The following is a 10301-nucleotide window of genomic DNA, read 5'->3' as shown; positions in this document are numbered from 1 at the left end:
ACCACACCACACTACACCACACCACACTACACTACACTACACTACACCCCACTACACCACACCACACCACACTACACCACACCACACCCCACTACACCACACCACACTACACCACACTACACCACACTGCACTACACCACACTACACCACACTACACCACACCACACCCCACTACACCACACCACACTACACCACACTACACCACACTGCACTACACCACACTACACCACACTACACCACACCACACCACACTACACTACACTACACTACACCCCACTACACCACACCACACCACACCACACTACACCACACCACACCCCACTACACCACACCACACTACACCACACTACACCACACTACACTACACCACACCCCACTACACCACACCACACCACACTACACTACACCCCACTACACCACACCACACCACACCACACTACACTACACCAAACCCCACTACACCACACCACACCACACCCCACTACACCACACCACACCACACCACACTACACCACACCACACCCCACTACACCACACCACACTACACTACCTACCCTACATTACACCACACCACATCACTTCACTACCCTGCCCTAAATTACACCACACCACACACACCACACCACACTACACTACCCCCCACTACACCACACTACACCACACCACACCACACTACACCACACCACACTACACCACACCACACCACACTACACCACACCACACCACATCACACCACACCACACCACACTACACCACACTACACCACACCACACCACATTACACCACATTACACCACACCACACTACACCACACTACACCACACCACATCATATTACACCACACCACACTACACCACACTACACCACACCACACCACACTACACCCCACCACACCACACCACACCACACCACACCACACTACACCACACCACACCACACCCCACTACACCACACCACACTACCCCCACTACACCACACTACCCCCCACTACACCACACCACACTACACCACACCACACCACACCACACCACACTACACCACACCACATCACACCACACCACACCACACCACACCACACCACACCACATTACACCACACCCCACTACACCACATCACATTACACCACATTACACCACACTACACCACACCTCATCACATTACACCACATTACACCACATTACACCACATTACACCACACTACACCACACCACATCACACTACACCACATCACACCCCAATACACCACACTACACCACACCACACCACATTACACCACATTACACTACACCACACCACATCACATTACACCACACTACACTACACTACACCACACTACACCACATCACACTACACTACACTACACCACATCACACTACATTACACCACACCACACCACACCACACTACACTACATCACATTACACCACACTACACCACACTACACCACACTACACTACATGACATTACACCACACTACACCACACCACACCACACCACATAACACCACACCACATCACATTACACCCCACTACACCACATCACATTACACCCCACTACACCACATCGAATTACACTACACCACACCACACCACATCACATCACATTACACCGCACTACACCACACCACACCACATTACACCACATTACACCACATTACACTACACTACACTACACCACACCGCACTACACCACACCACATTACACCACATTACACCACATTACACTACACCACACCACACTACACTACACCACACCGCACTACACCACACCACACTACACCACATTACACCACACTACACTACACCACATTACACCACATTACACCACACCACACTACACTACACCACATCACATTACACCACATTACACCACACCACACTACACTACACCACACCACACTACACCACACCACACCACATTGCACCACACTACACCACACCACACTGCATTACACCACATTACACCACACCACACTACACTACACCACACCACACTACACCACATTACACCCCACTACACCACACCACACCACACCACACTACACCACACCACACCCCACTACACCACACCACACTACACTACCTACCCTACATTACACCACACCACATCACTTCACTACCCTGCCCTAAATTACACCACACCACACCAAACCACACCACACTACACTACACTACACCACACCACACCACACAACACCACACTACCATACACTGCACTACACCACACTACACCACACTACACTACACCACACTACACTACACCCCACCACACCCCACCACACTACACTACACCACACCACACCACACTACACCACACTACACCAGACCACACTACACCACACCACACTACACCACACTACACCAAACCACACCACACTACACTACACCACACCACACTACACCACACTACACCACACCACACCACACCACACCACTCCACATCACATTACACCACACCACACCCCAATACACCACTCCACACCACACTACACCACACTACACTACACCACACCACACCACACTACACCACACCACACTACACCACACCACACCACACTACACCACATCACACCACACCACACCACACCACACTACACCACACTACACCACACCACACCACATTACACCACATTACACCACACCACACTACACCACACTACACCACACCACATCATATTACACCACACCACACTACACCACACTACACCACACCACACCACACTACACCCCACCACACCACACCACACAACTCCACACCACACCACTACACACCACACCACATTACACTACACCACACCACACCACATTACACCACACCCCACTACACCACATCACATTACACCACATTACACCACACTACACCACACCTCATCACATTACACCACATTACACCACATTACACCACATTACACCACACCACATCACACTCACACCACATCACACCCCAATACACCACACTACACCACACCACACCACATTACACCACATTACACTACACCACACCACATCACATTACACCACACTACACTACACTACACCACACTACACCACATCACACTACACTACACTACACCACATCACACTACATTACACCACACCACACCACACCACACTACACTACATCACATTACACCACACTACACCACACTACACCACACTACACTACATGACATTACACCACACTACACCACACCACACCACACCACACCACATAACACCACACCACATCACATTACACCCCACTACACCACATCACATTACACCCCACTACACCACATCACATTACACTACACCACACCACACCACATCACATTACACCCCACCACACCACATCACATCACATTACACCGCACTACACCACACCACACCACATTACACCACATTACACCACATTACACTACACTACACTACACCACACCGCACTACACCACACCACACTACACCACATTACACCACATTACACTACACCACACCACACTACACTACACCACACCGCACTACACCACACCACACTACACCACATTACACCACACTACACTACACCACATTACACCACATTACACCACACCACACTACACTACACCACATCACATTACACCACATTACACCACACCACACTACACTACACCACACCACACTACACCACACCACACCACATTGCACCACACTACACCACACCACACTGCATTACACCACATTACACCACACCACACTACACTACACCACACCACACTACACCACATTACACCACATTACACCACACCACACCACACCACATTACACTACACTACACTGCACCACACTACACCACATTACACCACATTACACTACACTACACTAAATAAGAATTTGTTCTTAACTGACTTGCCCAGTAAAATAAAACCTATTCTAATTTATTTTACTCTATTCTATTATATTATACTCTACTCTATTCTATTCTATTCTGCTCTACTCTATTCTGCTCTTATCTAATCTATTCTATTCTACTCCACTCAATTATTCTATATTCTACTCTATTCTATTATATTCTACTCTATTCTACTCTGCTCTTTATATTCCACTCTATTCTACTCTACTATATTCTATTCTACTATACTCTTCTCTTCTCTATTCTATTCTTCTTTATTCTACTCTATTCTACTCTACTCTATTCTACTCCATTCTACTCTATTATTTTCTACTCTATTCTGCTCTACTCTACTCTATTCTACTCCATTCTACTCTATTATTTTCTACTCTATTCTGCTCTACTCTACTCTATTCTACTCTATTCTATTCTGCTCTACTCTACTTAATTATACTCTACTCATATTCTACACTATTATACTCTACTCCACTCGATTCTACACTACTCTATTCTGCTATATTCCACACTATTCTACTCTACTCTATTCTACTATTTATACTATTTTAACTACTCTATTCAACACAATTCTACTCTATTCGACTCTATTCTGCTCTTCTCTTTTCTACTCTACTATATTCTAGTCTATTCTACTCTGCTCTATTCTACTTTATTATAGTCTATTCTACTATATTCTATTCTACTTTATTCTACTCTATTCTACTATACAGTACTATATTGGCCCTCCAGATCGATAGCTCAAACAGAACACTGCTCTATCTTTCTGTAGGATGAAAAACAACTCCCATTCCTGAGGTTACAGGGGAATGCGTACTCTATTGACATCACAAATAACCACACTATTGATTTAGTAGTTATTTGTTGTCAGTGCATAGTCTTCCGTAATGTGCACATTATCCAGGCTGGACTTCCTGTAGTGAGACCTTGGACATTGATATTCTATTGCTCCTAGCACCAGTGGAGTCTTGTCTACAGTGCGGACTGAAGAGGGATGACCTTTCCCAGAATGCATTGCCAGTTACACTAACAACCCTCGATCAGTCAATCAAATAGTCCTTGATAAGATATCCTAGTCGATAAAAAAAATGGAGTATTCCACAATGTTCTCAGAGAAAGACTGCAAATTGTCTCTGAATATATGAGATTTTACATCAATCTGAAATGTGGCTATGCTCGGTGACATCATAGTAGCAAAAGTTTAATTACTGAATGACCATAGCTGAACCTTGTTACCTCTCCCTTATTTAATTACAGTCAATTAGTCAATCTTCCATTACACGGCTGTGATGAGAGACCGTGTGTCACGCCCTGGTCAAAGTATTTTGTGTTTATTTTTATGTATTTGGTCAGGCCAGGGTGTGGCATGGGGTTTTTGAAATTGTGGTGTGTTTGTCTTGGGGTTTTGGTGGTGGTATTGGGATTGTAGCTTAATGGGTTGTCTAGCAAGGTCTATGGCTGTCTGGAGTGGTTCTCAATCAGAGGCAGGTGCTTATCGTTGTCTCTGATTGGGAACCATATTTAGGCAGCCATATTCTTTGAGTTTGTCGTGGGTGATTGTCCTTAGTGTCCTATGTGTACTCGTTGTTAGTTTGCACCAGATAGGCTGTTTCGGTTTCGTTTATTGTTTTTTGTAAGTTCGTGTTTTCTTTGGTATATTAAACATGGATCGCAATCGACACGCTGCAGTTTGGTCCGACTCTCTTTCATCACCACTAGAAAACCGTTACAGAATCACCCACCACCAACGGACCAAGCGGCGTGTCAACAGGCAGGAGCAGCCGAAAAGGAGATGCTCACCAAGGATTTCTGGTCATGGGAGGAGATCTTCGACGGGAGAGGACCCTGGGCTAAACCAGGGGAGTGTAGCCGCCCAAAGGAGCAACAGGAGAAGAGGCAACAGAGGCAGCAGCAGCAGGAGCAGCAGCAGCTACAGTGGGAGAGGTTGCACCACCTGGAGTTATGGACATGGGAGGAGGAATTGGACGGTAAAGGACCCTGGAATGAGCCTGGAGATTATTGTCGCCCCAAAGCCGAGCTGGAGGCAGCAAAAGCAGAGAGGCGGCATTATGAGGAGCTAGCACGGCAGAGCGGATGGAAGCCCGAGAGTCAGCCCCAAAATTTCTTGGGGGGGGCTTACAGGGAGTATGGCTATGCCAGGTAGGAGACCTGCGCAAACTCCCTGTGCTTACCGGGGCTGGAGAGACCGGGCAGGCACCGTGTTATGCTGTGGAGCGCACGGTGTCTCCAGTGCGGGTGCACAGCCCGGTTCGGTATATTCCAGCTCCGCGTATCGGCCGGGCTAGATTGAGCGTCGAGCCAAATGCCATGAAGCCGGCTCTACGCATCTGGTCCCCAGTGCGTCTCCTTGGGCCGGCTTACATGGTACCAGCCTTGCGCTCGGTGTCTCCGGTTCGCCTGCATAGCCCAGTGCAGGCTATTCCACCTCGCCGCACTGGCAGGGCAACCGGGAGCATTCAACCAGGTAAGGTTGGGCAGGCTCGGTGCTCAAGAGCCCCAGTGCGCCTGCACGGTCCGGTCTATCCAGTACCACCTCCACACCCCAGCCCTCCGGTAGCAGCTCCCCGCACCAGGCTTCCTGTGCGTGTCCTCGATCCAGTACCACCAGTTCCAGCACCACGCACCAGGCCTTCAGTGTGCCTCGCCTGTTCAGCGCAGCCAGCGCTTTTCTCCTCTCCTGCGCTGCCGGAGCCTCCCGCCTGTTTAGCGCAGCCAGAGCCTTCCTCCTCTACAGCGCTGCCGGAGCCTCCCGCCTGTTTAGCGCAGCCAGAGCCTTTCTCCTCTCCTGCGCTGCCGGAGTCTCCCGCCTGTTTAGCGCAGCCAGAGCCTTCCTCCGACACAGCGCTGCAGGAGTCTCCCGCCTGTTCAGCGCAGCCAGAGCTGTCAGTCTGCATGGAGCAGTCAGAGCTGTCAGTCTGCATGGAGCAGCCAGAGCTGTCAGTCTGCATGAAGCAGCCAGTCTACATGGAGCAGCCAGTCTGCACGGAGCTGTCAGTCTGCACGGAGCTGTCAGTCTGCACGGAGCTGTCAGTCTGTAAGGAGCTGCCAGTCTGCAAGGAGCTGCCAGTCAGCACGGAGCCGCCAGAGCGGTCAGTCTGTAAGAAGCCGCCAGAGCTGTCAGCCTATATGGAGCAGCTAGTGCCGCCAGTCTGCCCAGCGCCGCCAGTGCCCCCAGTCTGCCCAGCATCGCCAGTCTGCCCAGCATCGCCATCAGTCTGCCCAGCATCGCCAGTCTGCCCAGCATCGCCAGTCTGCCCAGCATCGCCAGTCTGCCCAGCATCGCCAGTCTGCCCAGCACCGCCAGTCTGCCCAGCGTCGTCAGTCTGCCCAGCGTCGTCAGTCTGCCCAGCGTCGCCAGTCTGCCCGGCGCCGCCAGTCTGCCCGGCGCCGCCAGTCTGCCCGGCGCCGCCGGTCTGCCCAGCATCGCCAGTCTGCCAGACTCTTCCAGATCTGCCAGTCAGCCAGACTCTTCCAGATCTGCCAGTCAGCCAGACTCTTCCAGATCTGCCAGTCAGCCAGACTCTTCCAGATCTGCCAGTCAACCAGACTCTTCCAGATCTGCCAGTCAACCAGACTCTTCCAGATCTGCCAGTCAACCAGACTCTTCCAGATCTGCCAGTCAACCAGACTCTTCCAGATCTGCCAGTCAACCAGACTCTTCCAGATCTGCCAGTCAGCCAGGATCTGCCAGTCAGCCAGGATCTGCTGAAACCACCAGCCAGCCAGGAGCTGGTAGAGATATCTACCTGCCTGAGCTTCCTCTCACTCCTGAGCTTCCTCTCACTCCTGAGCTTCCTCTCACTCCTGAGCTTCCTCTCACTCCTGAGCTTCCTCTCACTCCTGAGCTTCCTCTCACTCCTGAGCTTTCTCTCACTCCTGAGCTTTCTCTCACTCCTGAGCTTTCTCTCACTCCCGAGCTTCCCCTCAGTCCCGAGCTGCCTCGGTCCCGAGCTGTCCTTCAGTCCCGATCTGTTCCTCAGTCCAGTGGGGTTCTGGGTGAGGACTACTAGGCCATGGTCGGCGGCGAGGGTGGACTATCCAGGGACGAAGGGAGAGGGGACTAAGACATTAAAGGAGTGGGGTCCACGTCCCCGCGCCGGAGCCGCCACCATGGACAGACGCCCACCCGGACCCTCCCTATTGTTTTGAGGTGCGTTCGGGAGTCCGCACCTTAGGGGGGGGGTTCTGTCACGCCCTGGTCAAAGTATTTTGTGTTTATTTTTATGTATTTGGTCAGGCCAGGGTGTGGCATGGGGTTTTTGAAATTGTGGTGTGTTTGTCTTGGGGTTTTGGTGGTGGTATTGGGATTGTAGCTTAATGGGTTGTCTAGCAAGGTCTATGGCTGTCTGGAGTGGTTCTCAATCAGAGGCAGGTGCTTATCGTTGTCTCTGATTGGGAACCATATTTAGGCAGCCATATTCTTGAGTTTGTCGTGGGTGATTGTCCTTAGTGTCCTATGTGTACTCGTTGTTAGTTTGCACCAGATAGGCTGTTTCGGTTTCGTTTATTGTTTTTTTGTAAGTTCGTGTTTTCTTTGGTATATTAAACATGGATCGCAATCGACACGCTGCAGTTTGGTCCGACTCTCTTTCATCACCACTAGAAAACCGTTACACCGTGAGACTTCTGATCTGATCAAACCATTGATCAGAGAGAAGACACCGACTGCACAATCTAAGAAAATAAGTAGGAAGATTTCTCATGCCTGTGCAATTACAACTGACATTTTGAATGATATAACTCAACTGACGCTCACTGAAAACATCCAGCGTAACCCCCTATGTGGGACCATCGTATCATCCGGCTGTATCCCAGCAGGCAGTGTCAGGGGCTCAGGTCTCTCTATGGCCCAGAGCAGCCCATCGTCTCCCCTCCCCTCTCTACACTCCTCGGGCCGTGTCCACCGGCCTGAACACTAGAACAGGGATCCATGCTGAGGTACTTTGTTTCAATCAATTAAACCCACATCCGCTTGTATTAAACTCCCCGTCCGTACCTTACACATCTCTCTCTCTGTCTGCAGAAACATGGTAATAGAACAAAACAAGGGCTCTCCATTTCACACGGAATACATAATTAATTATTCATTATTTTAGAGTCATAAACATTTTTTTTTTCTCAAAGTACAATTTAGGTTGAGATTCCTATTTTTTGTTGTTGTAATAATTAATTCAAAATGGGATAAATTAAGAGTAACAACGCGGATAGAAAACAGGTTCACTGATTAGAAGAGCCCATAGGCTATTGTTTTGAATGTTTGTGTGAGAGGGGGAAAGTGTAGGCCTACAGTATGCTGGTAGAACAGCGTATAGTTCAAGTCCCCAGAATAGTCCACAGCTTGTAATGATGTTCAGTACAGATCCTGGTCATTACTCCGCAGCGTGAACTAGCTATGCCAACTGGAAATGAACACACGGGCTAATTACAATTGAGTGGAGCTGCAAGAGGAAGACTTTAAAGGAAGGAGGTCACTCTGATGGCAGGCAGCATCCTCTTTAAAGGAAGGAGGTCACTCTGATGGCAGGCAGCATCCTCTCTAAAGGAAGGAGGTCACTCTGATGGCAGGCAGCATCCTCTTTAAAGGAAGGAGGTCACTCTGATGGCAGGCAGCATCCTCTCTAAAGGAAGGAGGTCACTCTGATGGCAGGCAGCATCCTCTTTAAAGGAAGGAGGTCACTCTGATGGCAGGCAGCATCCTCTTTAAAGGAAGGAGGTCACTCTGATGGCAGGCAGCATCCTCTCTAAAGGAAGGAGAACACTCTGATGGCAGGCAGCATCCTCTTTAAAGGAAGGAGGTCACTCTGATGGCAGGCAGCATCCTCTCTAAAGGAAGGAGGTCACTCTGATGGCAGGCAGCATCCTCTTTAAAGGAAGGAGGTCACTCTGATGGCAGGCAGCATCCTCTCTAAAGGAAGGAGAACACTCTGATGGCAGGCAGCATCCTCTTTAAAGGAAGGAGGTCACTCTGATGGCAGGCAGCATCCTCTTTAAAGGAAGGAGGTCACTCTGATGGCAGGCAGCATCCTCTTTAAAGGAAGGAGGTCACTCTGATGGCAGGCAGCATCCTCTTTAAAGGAAGGAGGTCACTCTGATGGCAGGCAGCATCCTCTTTAAAGGAAGGAGGTCACTCTGATGGCAGGCAGCATCCTCTCTAAAGGAACACACATGTACGCATTAAATCACACACAAATATGCAGATGAACAAACACAATTATTACATAGCGGCGGTTTACAGTTGCCATGCTATAATAATAATAATGCTATAGCCATGCTATAATAATAATAATGCTATAGCCATGCTATAATAATAATGCTATAGCCATGCTATAATAATAATAATGCTATAGCCATGCTATAATAATAATAATGCTATAGCCATGCTATAATAATAATAATGCTATAGCCATGCTATAATAATAAT

This window comes from Oncorhynchus tshawytscha, linkage group LG22 (genome assembly GCF_018296145.1).
Source record: "Oncorhynchus tshawytscha isolate Ot180627B linkage group LG22, Otsh_v2.0, whole genome shotgun sequence".
NCBI lineage: Eukaryota > Metazoa > Chordata > Actinopteri > Salmoniformes > Salmonidae > Oncorhynchus > Oncorhynchus tshawytscha.
Note: the sequence above shows the minus strand (reverse complement) of the source record.